At 50.8% G+C, this 25,571-nt stretch overlaps 1 long non-coding RNA gene across 1 annotated transcript; it reads right to left on the bottom strand.

Moving 5' to 3' along the window:
• Positions 1 to 4,768: 4,768 nt before the first annotated feature.
• On the bottom strand, positions 4,769 to 8,887 carry LOC132243946 (uncharacterized). The gene is made up of 2 exons (XR_009455497.1): positions 8,738 to 8,887; positions 4,769 to 5,028 (listed from the first exon to the last, which is right to left on the bottom strand). It is a non-coding gene; the product is annotated as an uncharacterized LOC132243946 (long non-coding RNA).
• Between the last annotated feature and the right edge of the window lie 16,684 nt (positions 8,888 to 25,571).

Here is a 25,571-nt window from a genome sequence, read left to right as displayed (position 1 = left end):
ACAGTCGGCACCAGGAAGGATGCTTGGTTCTGCTACCAGTTTGGTACCCCATACAAGCTAGCTGACTCATATTACCGCAGCTGGCTGCCAAACCATCCCATATACACGCCTCCCCTGAAAGTCAGCCAACCCCCCCCAAAACCAGCATTAAAAAATGTCAGTTCTAATTGTTATTTTTCTTTTACCCCGGCGTATAGGCAGTCTCACCCCAGCCCTTGCAAGACAGGATGTGCAGGGAAGACAGTACAAATTAATGAACATGCTGGGGGAGGTATAGGAACTGCCTTCTTTATCACTGAAACAATTAAATGGGAAACATTGGTGATTTTAGCTTAAAATGAGGCAAGGACATGAGGAGCGAAGGGGGGTGGGGAGAGGAAATCATAATTGAACAATCAAGGCGCAGCGTCGGCAGCCAGGAGAACTGGAGGCAGGTTGTGAATTGCTGCTTGTAGCCTGTCAAATATGGTAATGATCTCTCCGTTTCCCTTCCCCGCGCCCACAGCGCTGCCTTCAAACTTGCTGCTGTCAGTGCACACCTGACTGGAGGCTGCTGATGGACAGAATAAGGTTTATTGAGCAGAATTCCCACAGAAGCCATCTCTTTCTCTGTGTCATTAAATGGAGCTGAAGCTGCAAAGGCTGCCAGTGTTTCCCTGCAAACGCACTGAAGCATCAGGAAAGGGATTGATAAAGCAGACAGCGGCTGTAGGTAGGCACTTCTCTTTCCCGGGGAAATTATTTCTCACTCAGTGACCCTGTGGCCTCTGCAAGGACTCCTACGCAACACAAGGCTTGATTAAACTCTGTACACTCGAGGTCTATTAATCCTCTCGGCTTCACCAGGAAAATTAGAAACTGTTCAGTAGATAGAGCAAATCTCGACTTCAAAGGGGTTTGATTTCTCCTAGAATCATTATAAATTTTGGAGGGCTGATAAAAGCTTATAATGCTGGTCTCTGTAATGAATAAAATTACGGTGAGGCGGGGAGGGACTGAAGAAAACTTTGGCCTGCTAGAGGAGTTCTTTATTAGCGCGTTGTGTGCGGATGAGCACGTGCGCGCTCATTGAGGCTGCACATTTATTCACATGCTTGTGTCACGTTGGGGTGGCTTTTGGTGGTCACCAATCATCAAACCATAGACAATAAGGGCGGGAAGGGCGCTCCGGAGGTCACATCTAGTCCAAGCAGGACCAGTCCCAACTCCATCATCCCAGCCAAGGCTTTGTCTACCCGGGTCTTCAACACCTCCAAGGATGGAGACTCCCCCACCTCTCTAGGTAACCTGTTCCAGTGCTTCACCACCCTCCTCGTGAGAGTTTTTCCTAATATCCAACCTCAACTTCCCTTGCTGCAGCTTGAGCCCGTTGCTCCTTGTCCTGTATCTGCCCCCACTGAGACCAGCCCAGCTCCGTCCTCTTTGCAGCCCCACTGCTGGGAGTTAAAACCCAAAGTGAACTTTGATAAAAAAAAGAAATAGCCCAGCCTTATCTCTTTCTCATTTTTCTTCCTACTTCTTTTTATTTTTGCCTGGCCCAGTAATGGAAGGCGAGCACAACTCCAAGCCAGTGGAGAGATCTCCTCTAAAATGCCAGTTTGCCATGCAAAATTAATTGGTTTCCCCGCCGTCTTGCCCTCCCTGCCTGCTGCTCTGCTTCACCTGTTGTGTCGCCTCCCAAAGCCTTTCCCAGGCAGGGCAGAGGTTTGCTGACGGCGTCGTTGTGTAGTGCCCGACACAGCCGAGCTGTGATCCCTGACCGAGCCCCCGCGCCGTGCCTGCAACACAAATAACGAACTGTCAGCCTCTGCTTTGGGTTTCGGTGAGCCTTTCCCTCCTCATCTCCCTGCCGGCATGTCAGAGAAAGCCAAACAGATTTTTAAGGAGAAAAAAGCACCTTTGAAGCGTTGTGTCATGGCTCCGCGCCTCGCTCCTGCTAATTGCTGTTGTGATTGCTCGAATCGTTTCAGATGAAAACATTGCCCTTTAGGAGCTCGGTGCTTCCTTGCTTCTCACTGGCAATTGCTGATGTGTAACGCAAGCCAGGAGATGTGCCAGATACAGGCCGGGTGCTCTCCATACCTGATCCCCGGCTGGTGGGGTTGCCAGCCTGCACGTTAACACCTGTCTTTCCAGGTTACTGTTCACACCCTGCCAGGGTGTGCCCTGAAGTGACGGGTGACCTCTCTGCTTCTCGAGACTCCTGCTCCCGTTTCTGGTTACTCGTTGAAGGCGTGAGACGGCAAAGCAGCCCTTGTGCACAGGGCTGGGATGGACCCCTGACCCGCTGTCCAGAGGGAGCTGGGCTGGTTCAGGAAAGGACCTCTGAGAAATGGGGTCAGCAGGAGCCAGGGAGTGGGTGCAAAGAGCCCACAGGTCCCTGCGGCCGGGTCCGCACTGCCTTCCAACTGACCCCGAGCCCAACCCCAAGGATACAGGCTTCACTCACTCATGCTTAATATCGCTATTAGACTGATCATTAGGCAGCATTTGATAGCTTTGACATGCACCCCTTTGCTGCTCTTGGGGTGTGTCTACACCTGCATTTATACCGGCTTAAATTTACTGCACAGTAAGCGGGAATAGGCCGGCGTCTACATGTGCAGACATCTACACTTTAGTCCCAAATCAGTTCACACGCAGCGTTACTCCATCTTAATGCCTGCATGTATAGACACCGGCCTTAAAATGGATTAACGCTGTGTGTGAACTGGCTTGGGACTCAGGTTAGTCGCGAGTTAGTCCACACACACAGTGTTACTGCACAGTAAGGTGTCTACACGTGTGTTACCGCACAGTAACTAATCCAGCATAAGTGTGATACCTCCATGATGCAGGTATCACATTTACACTCAAGTTGGCGTAAGCCACCAGATTTACTGCCCAGCAAACGCGCGCGTGTAGACGTGCCCTCCCTCTCTCACTGGAGACGGAGCGGTCTCCGAGCCATGGATGTTTACCAGGCTTGGGTGCGTGTCGAGAGGGAGCAAAGATTTCCTTAGTGGCAGACCCGGGCTTGGAAAGAGAGACGTGGTCTTCCAGGCCTGTGTTCCTGCATGTAGGAGTTTCTGGGGTGGTTTGGTTTGTGCCTGCAGGCACCTCTGCTTCTCCAGGTGAGAGACCAGGCAAGGAGCAGCCTCGCCCTCCCCTCTCAGACCAACCCAAACCTCTCCAGCAATATCCAATGCAGAATTCACTGGCACTGCAACGCCCTTAACCCATACGGCACTGTATAGTCCAGTAGCTCCCCTGGCATGTTCAGCAGCGCCTTGCTTTGCACAGTATGGCAGGTTTGAGCCTTGGAGAACCTCATGGCAAAGCAGGGGGATCGACTTCTGCTTACTGAGTGAAAGTCAGGTCTCTTTTTAGCTGGAGCCCTGAATGGCTTTGACACACAGTCAGATGGGGCTGACACTCCAGCCAGGCATAAATGCCATCATTCGCAGTTGCTAATAAGTCCCACAGTGATGCAGCCAAGAGAAAGGTAGGGCTCGATGGCCAAAATCTGGTGTAGTGTCATGGGGAGGAGAAGGAGGGGTAGGGGATAAATTCATGGGGTCCTGCACGCTCTGAGCAAGAGGAATCAGAGCAATAAGTGACCAAAATACATCCTGGCTTTCCTAGGCTGAGTTCTTCGACATGCATTTTACCATCTCGTCTGTCAGAGCCCCTTCCCAGCAGGGCCCTACACACTGGTCCCAGCACAGAGACATATTAACTAAGCTGATGACTGACCAGTCGTCCAAACTACACCTATGGGAGCAATGGAGCTTTTTGGTTTTCCGGGAGCGCTTGTGGGGAGAGAAACTTAAGATCTAATCTCACTCAATTTTTTTTCCCTGTGAATCAACCAATAAAAGAAATTAAATGTACCAAACAAACAAAAAAGTTACGTTCAACCCAAAACAAAACCTTTTTTTGTGTAATGTGAATCCCTTGTACATTTAAAAAAATCTTTTTAACTAAATGTTAAGAGAATTTTGGAATTCCTTTTTCTAAAGAATTCCCTTTTCTAAAGACGACAGAATTTCCTTTTTCTAAAGGAAAATGATGTTTTACTTGATAACTTTAGAAAAAGCTTTATTTCCTATGTTGTGAAATGTTCTTTGCATTTTTTTTTCTTATTTGGCATCTTTGGCACTGAGTTGCGAAGTGTCTGAGTGTTGCGGCAGTTCCGTTTTTCACCAAAAAAATGTTTTAGGTGAAAAATCTCACCCATTTCTAATTAAATTCTCTATATACATCCTTTTTAAAAAAACAGGTAAAATCAATGCCCATCATATGAAATGGATTAAGAACTGATGAACTGATAGATCATGAAAGTAATTGTGAATGGACAAGAATCCTCCGGTGAGGGGCGGGAGGAACTGTGGTGTCTTTACATAAATGTTTTATGCTGGTCAATAGTTTTATCATTGATTTGGAGGAAATTGTAAAATCATTGATGGTAAAAACTGCAGACGACACACAAATTGGAAGAGCAGTAAATAACTCAGAGCACAGGACAACCGCATGGGCCAAGCAACAATACTCGGCGCGGTGATCTCGCGTGTGTTTTGCAGCAGCCAGATGTCAAGTCTTAGGAGCAAAGATAGTGGGTCCCACTTACAGGATGCAATGCAGAGACATTGAATCTATGACATTAGAAAGGATTTAGGGATCGTGGCAGGTAACCAGCTGAATACGAGCTCACAGTGCACTGCCCTTGGCAGGGATATTTGTTGTAGCCGTGTTGGTTTAGAGGCATAGGCAGACAAAACTCCTGGGGGAGAGGCAATGTCTTTTATTAGACCAACTAGATAGTTGCAGAAAAATTGTGGCAGTTCATGACAGAGGATACCTGTAGGAGCAAAAAAGGTAGCGTTTACCTCGGTATGTGGCATCAGTTGGCCCATTGCTGGAATCCTGTGTCCGGTCCTGGGGTCGCATCTCAGCATGAATGCTGAAACGTGGAAAGTGTTCAAAGGGGAGCTCTGAGCGTGATTGGAGGCTGAGAGACACTTAAGAAGCTCGATCCATCTAGTGTATCTAAGGGAAGTTTAAAAGGTGACTTCATCACGATCTCTCAGTACTTACCAGGGGGAGTCCTCTCTGACAGTGGGAGACTTCTTAGTGGTTGCAAAGCCGGGTGTTTTTTAATTCAGCAGGGGTCAGAAACAGAAGCTAGACTCATTCAGCTGAGGAACAAAGTGCAGGCTGCTAAGGGTGAAGGTAATTGAGACTGGTTGTTGGAGCAGCTCACCTGAGGGGAGGGTGGACTCTCCGCCCTGTGATGTCTTTGAAACAAAATTGGATGTCTTCCTAAACTCAGCACTGGCTCAACCCGAAGTTAAAGGCTCACTAGGTGAGGTTTTCTGGCCTCTGTTACACAGGGAATCAAGTTAGAATATTATAATTAGCCTTAAGATCTATGAAGCTATGCTCAAGAGAGACTTGAGTAACACTAGGGTTCACATTGGCCATGCGCCCATTGGAGAAGACGGTCACAGGATCATAGAAAACGAGGATTGAAGGGAGCTCAGGAGGTCACATCTAGTCCAACCCAGTGTCAAGCAGGACCAGCCCCAACTGCATCATCCCAGCCCAGGCTTTGTCTAGCCAGGTCTTCAACACCTCCAAGGATGGAGACCCCACCACCACTTTGGGTAACCTGCTCCAGTGCTTCACTACCCTCCTAATAAGCAAGTTCTTCCTAATATCCAACCTCAACTTCCCTTGCTGCAACTTGCTTGGTCCTTAGTTGTGACAGCATCGGTGACTTTGCTTTGCTTGGAAGTCTCCAAATTCTTTTTCTGGAGAATCTCACGCTTCCAAAACCTCATCCTAGTTTGCAGTCTAATTATAAGACAACAGCAGCCTCCACCAGCTTTACCAGCAATGTGCCGCTTGCTGCTAGCAATCAGAGGATACAGGCACAGCTGCGATTCTTGTCAGTCTCCCAAAGGCATTTGTCAGTCAGTGTCAACATGACATCCTGTTGTACGATTTGTCATGGCTTGGGTCTACGCGTCAAGTTATTACTCGTTCAGTCTAACCGCGCGGCGCATTTGGTGACCCCGCGCTTGGTTCCCCAGCCAGTCCCAGCCATGATCTGTAGGCCCACGCTATGACTGCCTGATTATTTATGCAAATGACTTGAATGCAAATCAGCTGCCATTAAGGCTCGGCTGCTATTTTAAGAAGCGTCACTCCAACCTGACATGGATGCGCGTCGGCGGAGAACGATCCAGGATCTGAGCTGACAGGAGATGGCTCCGAGAATAGACGAGACGCCAGCGAGGAACAGCTGCTCGATCCAAGCGCTCGATGAGGCGGCTTTTGTGTCACTCGCCGTGTCGTGACCGCCTCACCGTCACCATGCCCCATGTGACAAAGCCGTGCGCGGTGCAAGGTGAGGGCCCAGTGAGAAATGGTCTGGCTCCAGTTGGGGGGACGCAGGCCTGTAGCTCTGGTGACCAGGGCTCAAGTCGCTGCTAATGCCGATCCTTATGCTAGAAAAGATTTGGGGTAGAAAATACCTGTTGCTTTGAGTTTACGCAGCGCCTGACCCTCATCTCAGCTGATGATACAAGACACCGTTGAATGCCAAATAATACAGGTAAGGACCACCTTGACCAGTCTAGGTCAGGAGGAGTCTCAAGCCAGATATAATCATGAGTCCCAGCAGATCCATTGTAACTGAGCTGTGCGCACAACCCTTAGAGGTTCCTGGTCACAGATCCTGCAAAATAATCCAGGCAGACCAGCCCGGGCCCCATTCATTTCAAGGTGGCTCGGCACAGACTTGGGGACAGAACTGGTCATATTGTATATTGGGTGACGATGCTGGAATATGACTTGGCTCAAGAGATATCAGCCCAACAGACTCTGCCTGGCCAAGCATGACAGTGTCCTCATCCCCCAGCTTGGCCTGAGCCAAGCGAGGGTGCTCGTGGCATTTTGGGGCACCATGGTTGGGTTGCGTGGTCTGAGCCACACTTGTCTAGGGTGGCTCAGATAGGGCTGATCCGGCTTGAAGCAAGATGGTTGGACTCCATGTGGCCTCCTGAGGTCCCTTCCAGCCCTCTTTTTCTATGATTCTATAAATCTCATGATTTTATCCTCAGCTTTATTCCACCCCCCAACAAAAAAAATGTCTGGCTCCTGGAGTCACGTGAAAGTGTGAGAATCCCAGCTTTCTTTAAAAGAAAAGTCAATCCGGTCCCCGTGAACGAAGAGAAGAGATTGAAAACAAGCCCTAAGTGGCCATTGAGGGCTCAAAAACCAGAGGGAAATAAAAAGACCCCAGTGCATTTCATTTTTTAAATCTGATGGGTTTTTATGCCAATCTATCGTTCCAGGGGCCCAGCTTGTACGTTTGAATGCTCGGGGCTAGTAACGCTGGTGTCTTCTCTCTGTGTGTTAATCCTTCGGCCGTGATTATTCAAATGGGCAGCCTGGCACCAGAATTTGAAAAGAGAGTTGACAAAGTAAAGTGGGGAAAAAAGAGAGAAAGACGGGGGGAGAGGGGGTAGAAACGCATTGTCTGCTGCCGCTCTAGCGTGTGTGGTCTTATCCAGGCTTCAGCTCTGGCATAATGAACCATGAGGTTTTACTCGTAGGCCTGTTGTGGCTAAACGGCGAGTTTTGGGCCGAAGTCATTCAGATGAGCCCCAGGTAGCGCTTCATGAACACCTTAGTATGCCCCTTCCCACACAAGGTCTCACCGGCTCCAGGGGACCGACTCCTGGAGCAGCACGTGGTTTAAATCAGGGAGATGGTTTCCATGCCCAGCGCGGGACGCGATTCAGCGAGCGGCGCTGACGGGGAAGGGGCTGCATCTTTCAAGGCACGCGAGCGTCTCGTGGAGCGCAAGGTGACCCTCCGCACCTGTGAAAGCTGGCACGCGTCTCCACATCGCTTGCCTTTCCCCACCAAGCGCGTGGTATCACACAGCTGCAAAATGCTGCCCATTTATCTCTTTCATCTCGGAGGTTTGGGAGATGAGGTTGTATTTCTCCTTTTATAACCGAGGGTAGAACTCGTTCATTAAAAAAAACCCAGAGAGCGAGAGAGAGGAGGAGCAGGCCCGTTGGTTTCCAGGAGCACGTTTTCCGTCATTGTATCCGTAAAGGTAGATACGGCTGAAGCCTTGCGGGGGGGAAACCCTCTCCAGGTCCGTGCATAATTTAAAGCTTCTAAAATAGGCTGTAGACCTGTAGAGAAACCTATTGACCCGAGTCGATTTTGAATCCCCGTCTCACATGATGCTTCCTACGGTGGGGCTTAGATGAGGAGCACCTGGGTGGCAATCGAGCCTCCCTGCAAGGGACCTGGTGCGTTTCACTCCCGAAATGTGTTCCCTTGATCAATATTTTACAGCGGTTTCCAGTTACTGCCCTTCTAGGACCCAACCGAAAAGTGACCTGTTATTCTAGACGGCATCTGCGGCTCCCGGGGACCGGTCCTTTGAGGTCAGGGTGGAACTGGAGACAGGGCCAGGAAAAGGCACGGGCCTCGTAAGAGACCTATCGCCGACTTCTCATGATGCCAGCCGCCGCACCACCACTTCCCATTTCAGTGCTGGAAATGGGAGATTTAAACGATCCCTTGATCTCGAGAGGCTTAGGAGAGGGGGCAGGGCAGGTTGTCATACATTTTGCACTGTCCTTTTGGTCAGCCCAACACTTGTACGGAAACCGTACATGTTTCCATTCCTTTGGCTCCAAAGATGAAAAAAATGGGCAATTAAACTTACCGTTTTGATCCCAGGACATACGTTCCTCCACTGAAGCCTGCAGCTCATGCCTGCAGTTATGTGCACTTGCAGCACGTGGGGTTGGGTTTAGAGGGATCTCACCTTGCCTTATATAGAAGAAGCTTGGCAGCAGCAATGAGGTTTTCCTTTTTTTTTCCCCCTGTAAAAAGTCAATGATTAGCCAATTGGAAAAAGGCATCTGGGTTTCCATGCCCTGTGAGAATCACCCCACCGAACATTTTGGAGCTGGCGTTTGGCAAGCGGGTCAGCGCCGCGTAAAGCTGCTTGTTCTGCAGATCTCATCATTGCTTCTCAGGTGAGAGGGCAGGCATCGGCGAGCCAATCTGTAGCCTTTTATTAGCATGAGCCTTGCACTAAAAGGCTTATAGTTTAAGTCATTTATCACCTTTCTTCTTAACAATATGATGAATAATTAACTTTTCTGACTAATCGCTCTCAAGTTTGGTACACCGCGTACCTTGTAATGGAGCACTTCTGCTTCCCAGTTTAAATATTAAAAACAAGGGCAATGCATTGTATCATTGACCCTTGCAGTCTAGGGCGAGCGTTGCTGGAGTGGAATATCCCTCATTATCTTTCCCATCAAATGCATCGTCCCGTTCAGCCACTGATGGACCCTGATCCTGCAAGAAGAGGCACCCTCACTCTTTTATTCTGCAGAACATTATTTTAGTGCTCAGAGAGGAGCGGCTGCTTTATTGACAGAAGTGGAACAAACCCAACTAAATCATCTCTCAACGGAGGCAAATGCAGCAGCCGAACAAACGGAGCGTGCCAAAGGGCAGGTCTCTGCTTCTTACCTCCATGCTAAAAAAGCAGCTCCTACCAAAGCTCGTTTTCACACCGAAAGGTAGAAAGAGAGAAGCATGTCATCAAGAAACAGTGCTAGGAGACAGGCCTGTAATTCTGAAGTCAGCGATTACTCGTAAATCCAAACGGGTGATAAATGTGCGCTTGCGGCAAGGTCGGCGAGACCTTCCTGGGCCGGGCGTCTAAACCATATCTCCGCTCGTGGAGGCCAGTTAGAAATTGGGTGTGCAGGGCAAAGCTCTTCCAAAAAGAAACTGAAATGTCCAAGTTACTTTGGTCTCAACACAAAGCTATTTTATCGCCCTTTTAATGGGGTGGGGGGAACCCACCCTGGAAGCTGTCCTTCTGGATAAAAAATGTCAATTAATGATTCAACTTAAAAAAAAAAAAAAAAAAAAGGAAGAAGCTCTTAGAAAATGTTTGCAAAAAGCAAACAAGCCTGCAGTTCTTCACAAAAATAATTGATGTACTAATTACGTGCTGTCGATGGAGTTCGACCGCTACTAAGAATGATGGGAAATTATAGGGAAAATCTTCCTAATGCACACAGTTTCTAGGAGTCCAACAACCCATCTCCATATTGTTGGGAGCTTTCAGGCCTTCAGTGTTTAAAAGGATCGTTTGCTGCCAGAGCGACAGTGCCAAGATATTTATTACATGTATGCTGAACCCTGGACAGGGTCGGTTATTGGGACGTCCAGGGTTTCTTTTGCATTGGGAATTCAGTGACCGTGAGCGAATTGTAGTATTTGGAGCCAGACATGGGCCCGCTGAAGTCCCCTCTCTGCAGATTGCAGTGGCTTTGGATCTAGCACAAAGCCACTGTGATTTAATCCTGCTCTCCTATCCAGGCCTGGATTCCTCTTAAGGCATCTATACACATGCTCCGGGGCTGAGGCGGGTGCTTTAATTAGAGCCGCTCTAATTAAAGCTTCCTCAGAGTCACGTATATTCAGCGCCCACAATTCAAAATGGTGGCCAGGGTGCTTTAACTGAAGTTAGTTAAAGCACCCTTGCTGCCATTTTGAAACGCTAAATACACGTGATGTGGAGTCTGCTGGAGCGTGCTAATTAGCACGCTCCAGCCGACTTGCAGCAGACTCAGTTAATTGAGTCTGCTCTGATGCACGCTAATTAGCCCGTGTCAGAGCAGAGGTCCGTCACATGTATAAGTGCCCTTAGGTAGGTAGCAATTAGCCACTGTCCCAAATTGCATGGCTGCTCAAGGGAGAGCCTGGCTGGAATCACCTAACACACTCAGTTGGGAGTTTGAACCCTGGTCTCTGGAGCAGTGTGCCCTTGGTGCCAAGAAGGCTGGCGGCATCCTGGGCTGCATTGATAGGAGCAGTGCCAGCAGATGGAGGGCAGCGATCCTTCCCCTCTATTCTGCACTGGGGAGGCCACATCTGGAGTCCTGTGTCCAGCTGTGGGCACCCACTACAGAAAGGATGTGGACACACACGTCGGACTGGATGTGACCCCCTGAAGTCCCTTCCCACCCTCATCATCTTCTGTGATAAGGCAAGCAGGCCAGTCCATAGCGCCGCGCGGGTAATTTTAAGGAGTCTGTATTAAGCTCCTGCAGATACATCCACAGAGCCAAGCAGCGCAGCCCTCCATTTGTAATATGCTTTAATTCCACCCCAAGAAAGGCTTCCATCAGGAGATAAAAAGCCTCGCAGACATGTTTCATGGCTTAGCTGTGGAAAAGCATCTCAGACAAAGGGGCTTCACTGCAGAAAGCAAATAAATTGCTAAATAAGTGACAAAAGAAGAAGAAAAATTTCTGCATGGAATTTCTTTACGAGCCCCCAAATCATTCTGCTGGCGATGCGCTGTGGGCGATCTGTGGAAGCAGCTTTGCAGTTTCGGCTTTAAATTCAACCAGCCAGGGACAGACAGTTAAAAACCTTTCTTTTCATTACTTTCTGAAGTGAGATGGTTCTGAGGCTTATAATTTACTGTGCGCTTCCCTTTTTCTAGTTGTTCACTATGCATCGCGTCTTTCCCCAAGTGATAAAACTAACACAGACCTCTGTACAGATGCAGGCTCATCATTATAAAAGTATTTAAAGATACCTCTGCCGGCACAGTTATCCTTCCCCTTGTTGAAAGCACTAAAAAGATTCAGATGCTTCAGATGGATTAAGCATTTGGTTTTACTTGGATTATATTTTTTTGCTGTGAATATAAACCATTTTGCATTTCTGAATCCTTCAGCAAACAGAGCAGTTTGTCTTTGTGTTTGCTAATTTAAAAACAAATATTTGCCTGCCAAGCAAATATAGTCTCTTAGGATGTGCTATTAATAGGATAATTAGGCAGCCGGTAATGAAAAGGATTGCTGGTAATTATGGCAAGATTTGTTTTGGCATTTGAAGGCAGAAAGGGAAGCTGAAGTGCTAAAATCTACCTTAGAGTTAATTAGCACAATTAGAACACACCTGAAAAAATAGGCCAGCTAATGAACACTTTATTTTATTTTTAAAGGGACAGTCAGGGTATTGTCCTTGGGATGCTTGGAGAAAACAAGGTTCTTTTCCTTTAAGAGGGTGCACAATCTTCCAGAGCAGCGGGGAGCGTGTTGATAAGTTCTTGCATTGGGGAGCGGGTCGACAAATGTTGGTTCATAGATGCAGAGGAGGTGTCTTGCTTCTTCCATATGGAGAACACCAAACCTTCTCCTTCATGACGAAGCTGAAAGAGGGTCTTACCTCGCACTCCCTGAGCACAGAGTCAAAGATGCCTTCGAGGTACCACCCCGTGGCGTATCAGACACCTGAAAAGAAGAAACATACTGTAGACCCACGGCTTTGGAGGCTACATGAAATCCCATGATGGTAGCTGGCCATCTAGGAAGGATTGCACCTTGCAAAGGGAAAGGCAGGGAGGGGAGTTTGGAGCAAGGAAGGGGTGTGAATGCAAGGTTGCCCAGTGCTTGCCGCAGGGTGTTTGACACGCAGAGAGTGCTTCGTCCCATGAGAGGAGAAGCACCAATTGTGGGAGGAAGAGAGGAAGAGAGGTTAGTTCGGTCAGCAGAGGAGGTGGGGGAGGGAGCCGCCGTACCTGGCTAAAGAGAAGAAATACGAGACCTAAGAAAGCCCAGGGCAAAGCGAAGTTTTCTTGTCCTCAGGAAAGGAGAGGGGACAGGAACGTACGGAGCATGGAGAAGAGGCAACAAGAAGAGCTCAGATAGGGTCCAGTTGCCAAAGAGCAAGTTCCTAGCTACATGTGCATTTACACCAGCTTAAATTTACTGTGCAGTAAGTTACTACGCAGTAAGCGGGAATAGGCTGGTGTCTAGACATGCAGGCATTAAAGTGCATTAACGCGATGTGTGGACTGATTTGAGACTAAAGGTAGTCCCAAGTCAGTCCACACAAACAGTGTTACTAGGTAGTAAAGCGTCTACATGTGTGTTACTGCGCAGTAACTAATCGGGTGTAAATTTGATACTTGCATGCTACAAGTATCAAATTTATCCTCAAGTTGGTGTAAGTCACCATATCTACTGTGCAGTACAGGCATGCACATGTAGACGTGCACCTGTACTGTGCAGTAACTTCAGTTACTGTGCAGTAAATGTGCACAAGTAGACGTGCTCCCTGACCCCAAATACAGCGTCCGTCTGACCCTGAACAGAGGGACAAGGCCCTCCAGCCAGGACCCTCTGGTTTTGAATCCCAGCAGAGGCACTGGCACCGCTCAGTCCCCATGCACAGCCTTGCCTGTAGCCAGCACCCAGCGCCTTGGAGGAAGATAAGAAAAAGCCCCAGACCCTCGCAGCAGCAAGAGGGGAAGAAATGCCTTCCCGGCCCCATGTGGTCACCAGCAAAGCCCAGAAGCATTGGAAAACCAAACCACCTCCATTCTGCTCTGCAGCCTGGAGATACCTGTCCGGTCCTCTCAAGCCTCCTAGTTTAGCACACAGGAGAGCTACAGAGGATGCCGGCTGTGTTGGTAATGAGCCCGTCCTAGTTTGGGATCTCAGGCATGCCAAGCGAGGCTCTGAGAGTGCTGGCCGAACCGCGGGATTTCCCGCCTGTGGGAAATGTCAACACGCTGAAACCTGGCTTTGCTCCCATGCGGAATAACACCAGCCTCGGTGATTTACCGGCAAACAGAAGTTCAGGGGAAAGCCTGATTTCAGGAACAGTGACCCGCGGTGTTTCCAAGCCAACCGGCATCTCCCAGGACCCTGGCAGCTGCCGAGTGAATGTGGCGTGATTTTTGCTGCCCCCTTCTCCAGCCCCGGAGACAAGACTGACAAGAATCATAACGTGGCTGTGGGTCCAGGGCAGACATGGCAAGGCTCGGCTCCTCAGGCGTTGGGCTCCAGGAAGCCCTGGGATGTCCCTGACCCCAGAGAAGATCATATAGTAGAGTCCTGGCTCTGGGAGCCCACCACCTCCGTGGGTCAAATCCAAGTGGGTTTCCAGATTACTGATATCAAATTCACCCAAGGAACCTTGTCTGCCTATGTCCTTAGACCAACACGCTACAACCTAAACCCCTGCATCGGACCTGATGCATTTCTGCAAGATGTTTTGGGTTGCATCAATGGCTTGAAGCTGCCGCAAAGCAGGTTTAGCCTGGGTATCAGGAAAAGCTTCTTCACTGTTAAAGGAGGGAGGAAGTGGGATACATGCCAGGAAAGGCAGGGACTCTCCATCACTGGAGGGGTTCAAGAAGTTGAACAGCCACTGCTTGGGGATGATCTAGACATAATAATGCCTGTGGTCTACTATGGGGATCTCCCAAGCTTCAGTGTTTTTCTGACTGCCCCCTTCCCCCTTTCTGCTACATGTCAGAGTGGTTTTAAGCCTTGCTCAGAGGCACTGGGTGTTGGCTGCAGTCAAGCTTGGGAAAGAAAAGGACCTGGGGGTGACGGTGGACAAGAAGCTGAACAGGAGCCAGCAGTGTGCCCTTGGTGCCAAGAAGGCTGATGGCATCCTGGGCTGCATCGGTAGGAGCGGTGCCAGCAGATCGAGGGCAGTGATTCTTCCCCTCTGGGGAAGCCACATCTGGAGTCCTGTGTCCAGCTGTGGGCCCCACTACAGAAAGGATGTGGACACATTGGAGAGAGTCCAGTGGAGGGCAATGAAAATAGTTCAGGAGACTGGGGGGCAGGACTGGTGAGGAAGGGCTGAGGGAATGGGCTGATTTATTCTGCAGAAGAGAAGACCGAGGGGGATTGAATAGCAGCCTTCACCTCCCTGCAGGGGGGCTGCAAAGAGGATGGAGGTGGACTGTCCTCAGTGGGGGCAGATGACAGAAGGAGCAATGGGCTCAAGTTGTAGAAAGGGAAGTTGAGTTTGGATATTAGGAAGAATTTTCTCACCAGGAGGGTGGTGAAGCCCTGGGACAGGCTCCCCAGAGAGGTGGTGGGGTCTCCATCCTTGGAGGTGTTTAAGACCCGGGTAGACAAAGCCGTGGCTGGGATGATGCAGTTGGGGCTGGTCCTGCTTGGAGCAGGGGTTGGACGAGATGTGACCTCCTGAGCTCCCTCCCAGCCCTCGTTGTCTGTGATTCTGCTAGTCTAATTGTGCCCGGGCTGTGCCAGCGCTCCTGCTGGGGCTTAAAGCTGGAGGTTCCTGGCTAGCCGGTCTTGCCCCTTCACTCAGGATTGGCTCGGTCCAGGGAGGTTTTGCCTTCCTCCGTAGAGGGGCACAGCCTCTACCTGGGATCTCTTGAGCCTCTACTAACATCCTTTCACAGAAGCCGGACGCTGGCTGCTGCAGTCTGCCTGTTTTCCCTGTGGCAGGTTTGGGAGCGAAGTCTTGTGTTGTGTCAGGGTTGATGGTAGCTTTACAAAGAGTTTAGGTGATGGGTTTGTCCAGGATGGTTTGCACACAGGGCTGATCCTGCCTCAGGCAGGGGTTGGAATAGATGTGAGCTCTGCAGCTCCCTGCCAGCCCCACGGCTCTATGAGTCTGCTTTCTTGTCCATTTTCTGATTAAACTGGGTTTGGTCACCGCGTTCCCCACCGGCTCCTAGTCCTAATTCTCGCCGGACTCCCAAGCCGAACAAGTTCAAATCCATGCAACTCCTTTGTTAATGCACAACATGGGATGGGCGAACCCCTTCCCCGCTGTCCGGATGCCCTGTACGTCGGGCATTCCTGCGATGGGCAATGCAGATCCCTGCCGAGAAAATACGGTGATTATGGGCCGGGTGGCGGGGCAGTCGGTTACCGTTTGCCATTGCAGTTCTTGGTGTTTTTAGAGTGAGTTTATCTGAGGTCAGGCTGAAGGGATAGTTTTTGTTGGAGAAACAAGATTAAAAACCAACCCAGCCCAACCCCTTCCCATTACATAAAGCTCCTCCCTCCCGCCGAGGTTCATCTTTACATGCGTTTGTTCCTATACCAAAGCTCGGTCTCTGGATCTGAAATGATTAATTAGAAAATTACATTTATATAACCCTCTAATCTGTATTTGTGCGTTGCCAAGGGCAGAGGGAGAGGTAGGGGAATTACATCCAGATTAGCTCTGATCCAAAAGACGTCCAGATCGGAGATTACTTTGAAGGCAGAAATTATAAAAAATTGTCCAGATTCAAGGCAGAAAAACGCCAAAATTAGGATTCTCGCTGAAGTCTCCCTGCCCGGGATGAACAGGAAGCAACCGGGCTGGGGTGACACCTTTTTCTGCGCGGCGGCGTAGCCGCCATGCGGTCAGCTCCGCGATACAAGAGGTGAGATTATAGAAACAGCTTATTTCCAGCTGAACGTGGCCTTCAGTTTCCTAAACAAAATTGCTTTTATTCTTCTCAACATGTGTTCAAAAAGATTAAAGAGCTGTAAGCTTGCACAGCTTAATAAGAGTGTGCATTAGAAGACTGGCCTGGAACAGCAGAGCAGAACAAGTCCACTCTGGTCTGGGGAGGATTTGAAATCCTGTTTATTGAATTATAAAGAACCTTAAAGGATAAAGGATATTGGGGGGAGGTGGGGGATTTTAATACTTGGTGGTATTTGGGGAAGTGATTTGATCACAACAAATCATTTTAGAAGTATTTGGCTTTTAAAAAAAAAAAAAGTTGGGGGAGGGGGATGGTAAGCAGAGCTGCTTATTAAGAGTTAATCGAAGGCTGGGATGTGGACCGAGCCTTTGGTGTCTGATTGGGCAAAAAAATATGTTTGCCCTATAATCATACGCCCAAATTAGCCAGGCCTAATGGCTTTTATTCGACGCTCTGGTAACTGTCGATGTGAGTTGCTGACCATTTGGGCTGTAGGATCGATTCACACCCACCTTTGGTGCCGACCATTTGGGCTGTAGGATGGGTTTGCACCCACCTTTGGTGCCAACCATTTAGGCTGTAGGATGGGTTTGCACCCACCTTTGGTGCCGACCATTTGGGCTGTAGGATGGGTTTGCACCCACCTTTGGTGCCAACCATTTGGGCTGTAGGATGGGTTTGCACCCACCTTTGGTGCTGACCATTTGGGCTGTAGGATGGGTTTGCACCCACCTTTGGTGCCGACCATTTGGGCTGTAGGATGGGTTTGCACCCACCTTTGGTGCCAACCATTTGGGCTGAAGGATCAATTCACACCCACCTTTGGTGCCATCTCTTTAGGCTGTAGGATGGGTTTGCACCCACCTTTGAACCAGCCATTTAGGCTGTGGGATGGGTTTGCACCCACTTTTGGTGCCAACCATGTGCTCTGTAGGATTGATTCATACCCACCTTTGGTGCCAACCATTTAGGCTGTAGGTTGGATTCACACGCACATTTGCTGCACGGGGTCATTTGGCGAGAGCGCACAGTGGAGTCACCAGGCGTGGGGGGTGTTTCGGTGGGTCAGTCACAACAGTACGGAAGGCGTCCCTGAGATCTCGGGCCGGGCAGAGAGAACCGACCCTGCTTCCAGACATCTGCGCAGATGGTTTCGAGGGCCGAGACGCTGACTGTGCCGGTCTCTTGCTCTTCCAGGCTCCTCTGGAGACAGCACTTGGTGGGGAGGGATGGCTGAAGTGTCATAGGAGAGCCTGTTCTCACGGTGTTTCCTGCCAGAGCAGAAAATCCTGGGAAAACTCAGTGAGAGATCCTCCTCGTGCAAGGTTCCCAGGGCCGTTCCAGTGGGTCCAATCACATCCAGGCTACTAAATGCTTATCTGGCCGGAGGCCCCGGCTCTTCCTCATCATTTACCCATCCCTAGCGAAAGCATCATTCGAAAGTAAAAATTAGCTGCATCAGTCTGGGATCACTGTTCAGCCCAGCTTGTGCAATGGGAGACAGCCTGAGCCAGCTGGGCAGCAAGGGACCCTTTTGGGGTGAAGCTCTTGACAGTACCGTTGCAGGGACCCGAGGCTCTTGGTTCCCTGCTTTGACGCTCTGCGTGGTGGAGTAGGGTTTGGAGGCCTGATAAGGCATTTGCAGCTGCCATTTGGGAGGTTTCCTATCTATTTGCAGATGGCATCTGTCCAGCCAGAGCCTGGGGTATAGGAGAGGGACAGAGTGACTTAGGGGCAGGTGCAGAAGGCGAGTGACAGTCACCCCCACGGCGAAGGGCCTTGTGCACTTGGGAGAGTCAGGGGTGCAGAAGCAGCTCTTAGCAGCCGTAATGCTGCGGCCTCGTGTTTCTCGGCTCTCCCGATGAGCACCCATCGACTGCCGGCGCAACCAGCTCAAGGGACATTGCAAACCACGGGAAGGCAGAGCATTTCTCGTTGCTCTGCAAGTCTGGTCCCTTTGGGAGAGCTCTGGGCAGCCGCTCCTACAAGTCCATCAAGTTGTCGGTGTGCGTGTCGGGTCTGACCCGGGTCGCTTTCGTCGCTCTGCACGCGGGCTGTGGCCAGCAGCCCGGGCAGGCCAGGTCGGAGAGGGCGGGCGCCGAGCTAGAATTAGGCACAGACATGTAACGGTTGATTTTAAGATTATTTTACTTGCACCGAGATGGTCGTGGTGTAGGCTGAGAACTTGCTTGAGTTGCGGTTACAACAAAAAACACGAACACACGTGGAGTTTGCTAGGCTCCACGCAGACAAACTCCGGATGTCCAGGACAAGCGCGCATTAAACTCGTCGTTACGTCTTATAGTAGGCTCCGTTCGAAGACGGGAAGCAGTGGGCGGTGGATCAGGCCGCCAAACTCCTCTGGGCAACACACAGGGTTTCTATTACCCTGCTGCTCACACCCAGAGTCCCCACGAGATGGATGCGGAGTCCTCTTCGGCTTGGGCGGAAACTGCTCAAGCCTCTTATACGGCTAGCAGGCCAATCGCTAGCTGCCACGTATGAATAATTTAGCACTAGCCAATTGTGGGGCACGGATTTGCATACGACGAGCGGGAAACCTTTGCACCGTGCATTTCTGTGCTGCAAAGGAAATGCACCCTGCAAAGATCGCTGCAAAGTGGCGGGAACACTTCCCTGCACACACAGCAGAACTCCTCCGTGCAACGAAGTTGCAAACCCACAGGGATAATTCTTAGTGCCGAAGCACACACAAAAAAATCAGACCTTTGGGTCATGACAGTCGGCATCCCCATTTCCCCAGTATGCATTTAGGGTCCTTCCTGCAAGCACAGGGCATCAGCTAGCTCGTCACAGCCCTGGGCCCTGCCAACTTTGGGGAAGCTCCTCAGTGAGAGCGAGAGGCAAAGCAGAGCTGGCCCAAAACATCCACGGGGACAATAGGCCAGATCAGCAGGAGGAAGCAATCCCAGTTCTTGCCCCAAAATGTGCTGACTTGCAAACTATTACTGTCTTTGCCACCGTCTTTACTGTCTCTCCCCTCCTGACTCTGCCCCTAAGCTCCTGCTGCTCTTCTGGACTGGATAGTGCAATCCCACCCCGTGCACTTCACCCTGGGTTCGGTGAGCCGTCTGACCAGGCAGCTCCTTCTTCGTCGTGTGAAATAAAGATGCTCTGGTTAGAAGAGGTGGGAGGGCAGAACGTGCAGACCTGCATCGCGGCCTCTTTGCTTGCAGAATGGAGATGCTTCTTGCATGGGAAGGCTGGATTTGTTGGCCGCCACTTTGCACCGTATCCCGCAAGATTAAATAGAGCGAATGGTTTGTTGGGATAGACGGACGGGTGGGTTCCCAGTCCCTAAGCAACCGCGTTGCCTGTGATAACTTATGCTGTTCTGCTCTGTAAGAGGATTGGGCAGATTAAATGAAATCATGAGACCTGCTATGCAAATTACATCCCAAATCAGATTTTCTGATTGAGATTGTGTGTGTGTGTGTGTGTGTGTGTGCGCGCGCGCGCGGAGGGGGGTTGGCTTTGCCTAGGGAGTGTGCTTCCTAAAGGAGTCAGCCAAAGATCAGTCCTAGAGCTACACTGGGTGCTTCTATATTTTCAAGAATAGGTTTTAATAATAACAATCATTTTTAATAAAAACCCATTGCACCTCTGACGCCTGTAAAGCATCCCTGTTTTTGTGCATTCTGCAGTTTCCTGCTGGTAGGCTCCTATTCATGACGTTTCCTGGTAGGAAAACTAGAAACTGCCTTTGCTTGCTGACTTCTACCTGGTATTATGCATGCCGCAGCTCAGGACTTTCATTATATCTGGCCTCTAGATCAATGGGACATTTGTGCTTTTAGCAGATTAGTGCCTTTGACAACTGTCTCCTGACACGCACGCTGCTGTAGAGCATGGGCAGAGATGTAAATCTGCTTGGTGTCCAAGGATCTGTAGGAGTTTTGCATTCGGTTACTGTATGTCTTTTTAATCTCTTTTGTTCCATAGCTGGGCAACAACACGCCGAGTGATAGATCTGAGGACCCAAGGCATTAACAGTCCCAGCAGCTCCAAGGTTTGTAATCCACCAGAAACAGATCTCATGCTCAGGTGCCCTGTATTCTTCTGTGACAATTAACCAGGGATCAGACGTGGTGACATAATGTACTTGTTCCAGAGTTTGATAACCTGGTGACTGTCCAAGAAGCAGTTATTCTTATTGTATTTGCTCATGTCTGAGAAATTTATTCTTGCCGTGCATCAAAAAAAAAAAAAATGCAGGTAACAAAGTAAATAAAAATGAAAATAGCTCTGTTATGAGCTGATGCTTTTCCAGACGGCCAATCAATTCTTCGAAGATTGCTGTCAGATCAAGATATTATGACGGTGGAGATGGTATGAGAACAGAATAGACGTTTGGCGTCCAATTTCATTCTTCCTTAAACAAAAAAAAAAGAGACAATCAGTGGAAATGTTTCCAAAGTTCAAGAACAATGAGACTGGGAATGTGTTTCAAGGTATACACATCCTCCCGCACTCAAACAATTGTGCTAGCGTTGAGAGCCGGGCTGTGAAGCGAACCATTAACCAAGGTGAGACCGACTACCACGTCAGTCCACGAGGAACATGATGCCCTAGGCTGGCTTGATTTCCGGTGCATTGAGTTAACAACCTCACAGATTCAGTTTGTGAAACTAAAGATTGTGTCCCAGTCAGGCAGGGTCGAGTGGTAAAAGCGTTGGGAGAAGGTAGCGCGAGTGTGATGTTGTAGCCTTGATAATGCAGAAGTGATGCGAGAGGCAAGGATTACTTACAGTGGTGTCTAGTATCTTTTATCAGACCCACGACATAGCTGAGACGGAGTCAAGCAAGCTTTTGAAGGTAAGACATTGTTCATCGGGGCACTGGGAGCCCGTGTCATCTAGATGGGCTTGGGCCAGACCCCAGTGACACTGTCTGCATCCCAAATAGTGAGGTACTGGGAGTACAAGCCCCGAACCCGGTGTGTTGCACCAAGGAGCTCTTACCACGCCGCGGCCTCCCCTGGGACCCCAAGGCTGCAAATGCACCAGAGGCAGCCGGTTACCCCTAGGTACAGCTCTCCTGGGACAAGCGGTGCAGGTCTAGATGAGCTCAGGGGTTATTTGGATGAGTTACAAGTTTTCTGTGAGACATGGAGCAAGTCACAGGGAGGATAAAACCCATCGCCAATGGTAAGGCGCTCGGACGCCGCCGTGATGATTGTCACTGTCCTGCACATCCCAGGCCTGTCCCCTTCCCTGAGACCCATGGGGGATAACACTTTCCTCAAATGCACTGTCTTTCACAGCAGCTTTTGCCCAAATGGTCAAAGAGGGGTGGGTTTCCCAGACCAAAATAATCTTCTTGGACAAGAGCGCTTGTGCACAGTATATGCCACTTCACGGCATCGCAGCAGGACGCCACCACCTGCCGAGGCCCTGTCTGGATTTCCCAGGCTTGACAAAGATGAGGTCAAATGCTGATCCACGTGCACTGCCACCCCAACTAGAATAGGCCTAGACGTGTCCACGTGGGGCCTCGTGTGGGCTGATGCATGGCACTGCTGGGCATTTTGACTGGGGATTGCTTCTGCTGGATCCTAAACCTAGAAGTTCCTGGTTTGAGGGTCTTGCCTCTCTGCTCAGGGTCAGACTGATGCTGTATTTAGGGTCAGGAGGGAATTTTCCCCCACGGGCTGGGAGTTTGCCTTCCTCTGTAGCAGGGTCGTGGCCTCCACTTGGGATCTCTGGAGAGTATATTAACAACCTTTTACAGAAGCAGGACGCTGGCTGCCGTGGTCCCCCTGCTTTCCCCGTGGCAGGTTTGGGTGTGATATTTTGTGTTGTGCTAGGGTTGATGGCAGTTTTATGCAGCATTTAGATGATGGATGTGTCTGGGAGGGTTTGGACGGGGCTGATCCTGCTTCAGGCAGGAGGTTGGATAGATGTGACCTGGAGCCCCCTTCCATCCCCACTTCTCTAGGATTTGTGTGACTGTGTGGACGTGGCTACGCTGCTTTTGATCCCTGATCCCTCTAAACCCCTCCCTGCCCATAGACTTCCCTTCAGGGAGCTGCTCTCCACGCTGGCTGACTGTATTCCTGGCCACATGCATGTGCGTGTGCACACACGCACGTGGCACCCCCTGCGTCCCGCTCCCCCAGCCCCAAGCAGCCCCTTGCAGGCTGGAGCGCTGTGCACGTGCAAGGGAAACCCGCCGTTTCCTGCATTTTTCTGCAGTAAACGGAAACCCGGATCCCTGCAGGATACTGGGAAGCTGGGACAGATGCTGTCCCAGAGTCACGTAGCCCGGGACCGGGACTTGATGTTCCCATTTTGGGACTGTCCCACCCAATTCAGGACGGGTGGTCACCCTCGGGAGGGGGAGCGGTGCAGAGACCGAAGCCAGTCCTGTCCCCCAACGCATTCCCGCAGCTCTCAGCCATTGTGCGCTCCTCGCTTCAGCCTGCGATTGAGCCTTTCCTTGCCGCAGTCTGGGAATAGCTCAAATCTCTAGGTGGTCACTAACCCGTTTAGGCATTCTCGTGTTCATTAGGCTTCATTATTTTTGGTTTTCTTTTTTAAAACCCATGCTTGTTGCTCATGAACTGCCTGTTCTGTTGGCTTCCTGCCACTTGGAAAACTAGTTCATTTTTTGGAACAGCCTTTTCTGTTGTATGTCAGGGCCATTCCCATTAAAGCCTAAAACCACTCAGGGAAATTTACACTGGGCTCTTTTTTATTTTATTATTTTTTTTAAAGATGTCATTAGCCTTGTGGAGATCCCAGTCCCTTCAGAACGACCCAGGCCAGCTCCTTTGCAAGCCGGCCAAACTTTTTATTGCATTTAATTTGAGGGGCTTTGGTTTGCTCAAATTTGGCTTCTCATAAAGACGTTAGAGAGGGAGTCTGTGTGTGAGAGAGAGAGGCCGTGTGTGCGTCTTTGACTCTCGGCAAAGAACGCGTGTGTAAGCCTGCAGGCACAGGCAAGTCCTCCGGCAGCAATTAATTGCAAAGTATATTAGACCAGGATCTTAGCGCTAGTGTACAGATCGGAGTCCCGGGTCGTTTCCTGCCAGAGAAACTCCAGTGCTTAGTTCAAGGGTCTGAAGGAGACGTGCCTAGGGGAGATGAAGGATATTTGTTATAGCCGTTGGTCTAATAAAAGATATCGCCTCTACCTTAAGAGTTTTGTCCGCCATGGGAAGACAAGGCATACGTCCCCTTGCTCCCATCAGGGCTCCTAGCTCTCTTTCTCCATGCCACGGATTTGGGGATCCACGGGAGAGCAGATCTTGGCTGCAGACTCCCCCCAGGACATCTCCTGGTGCCCCCCGCACGCCTCGCACCCGTCCAGCCTCCGCGCCCCAGGACAGCTGCTGCATGCAGACAGGAGGAGGCAAAAGTTTGTCCCCTGGACTTTTTGGGGGTGGACCAGGTCCTGGGAGCACGTGTGGGCTGGCAGCGGAGCAGCTGCTGGTGGGAAAGTACGCGCTGGGATGAGTCTCGAGCCAACCCCATCCATCCAGCATCCATGCGAAGCAGAGGGAAGCAGCCAGAAGTCATCTCCAGAGAGGGAAATCCTGACTTTCCTCTGAATGACGGATCACCCCAGGGTTTATCAAAGAAATCATAGGAAATGAGGGCTGGCAGGGACATCAAGAGGTCACATCTCGTCCAACCCCTGCTCCAAGCAGGACCAGCCCAACTCCATCGTCCCACCACCTCTGAGTGCTGGGTCTGGCAAGCATAATATCCTCCCTGCCTCTCAGCCTGGTTTTCTTTCCCAAATCTCTTCCCCAGCCTGACAAGGTCCAGCCAGGGTTTCCTACAGCATCTCCTTGCAGCACTGCGCAGCATCCTGGCAAGCTCTCTTGGGACGGCCCCGGGGAGCACGGGGCGCTCTCCACTGAGGACCCCAGAGCAGTTCTTGTTCTTCAGGTTCGGGATGCACCTGGTTTATTTTTAATAGAGGACGTGGCCAGGCGGCTACTGAATGCAGCCTCAGCCCGAGGCCGCCCAAGCTACCGCCAAGGTCTGTAGGTGGAAGAACCGAAGCCTTTGCCTGGCCGCGGGCACGGACACGGACACGGACACTTCGGGTGCCCCCCTCCACGCGCTGTCAGGGAAGCGCCGTAACTCGGGGGTGACCGGCCAGTCTGTTTGCACGCAGATGGAGCCCTGCTTCCAAAATGCCAGCCTCGGTCATTAAAACGAGCCCCAGCACTGAGACAGGTCTTGCAGATAAAAAGGGAGTTTGCTCTCACCTGAAACGCGCCCCCTCCAAGGCTACAGAAGGGGCGTTTGGGGGACATCCCCTCCTGCGGGACCCGGGCTCAGGGGAGCAGGGCTTGGGGGTGACTTAGCGCCATCCAGCCTCGCTGCTGCATCCCTGTCTGGTTTATCCGCCGCGCTGTCTGGCCGGGATTAGTTGGTGCTTGTGACCATGGCAGAGGGCTTCTGAAGGCAGATGTAGGGGCTGGCGTCGTGTTCCTGTTTGATTTGGTTTCTGATCCATTCCCAGAATGCAAATGAAGACACACATGGGGCCGAATCCTGCTCTGGATGCACTGGCTCCGGCATCAATGGGCGCTGCACCCGCGGCCTGGCCTGGAGAGCCCATGCCTGACCCTCCCCCTGCTACGGCCAGACTCTCCTGCCCCTTGGTCAGCTACTAGGACCGGAGCGGGGTTGTGTCCAGGTGCCAAGCAGCGCCGGCCTCGTGGGGCCGAGTTTGTACCTGGCTACGATTGCATGCTGCAGCCTGCCTCGGCCCACCCTGCTGCTGACGGGCCCCTGGTTGTTCAGGTAAGGACGTCACAGATATGATGCAGGCCCTGGAAACCAGTGTGTATTATGCATGCTAATTGAGGGTTATGGCTTTGACACACCTCTGCTATGTGCCCTGACACTGCATCCTTTTGAGGCCTCGGTCCAGTCACTTACATGTCTCTAGAAGGAAGAAGAGCTGACTCCTGAAGGCCCCCTGCTAGGACAGGGGTGCTTCAGTGCATGCCACTTGCCTACAGAGAGATTTGGGGGGGGCAGCTTTTGTGCTGAAGACTCGGCACGTCCTGATGAAGCCTTTCCATCAGGATTGTCCCTGGAAGCAGAAGGGGTGAAAAGAGAAGTAAGCAGCCCCTCGCTGAGTGAATGACACCTCTTTCCGGATCTCCGTCCTTCTTCCTCACCTGGCAGCTGCGGGGAGACAGCACTGGTGGTTTGTTCACCGGCCTCCGCTGATTCTGGGCTTCAGACATGGGGAAAATGGTCCCCCCTCCCTG

This window comes from Alligator mississippiensis, chromosome 11 (genome assembly GCF_030867095.1).
Source record: "Alligator mississippiensis isolate rAllMis1 chromosome 11, rAllMis1, whole genome shotgun sequence".
Taxonomy (NCBI): Eukaryota; Metazoa; Chordata; order Crocodylia; family Alligatoridae; genus Alligator; species Alligator mississippiensis.
This window is presented reverse-complemented; position numbering and strand designations above follow the sequence as displayed.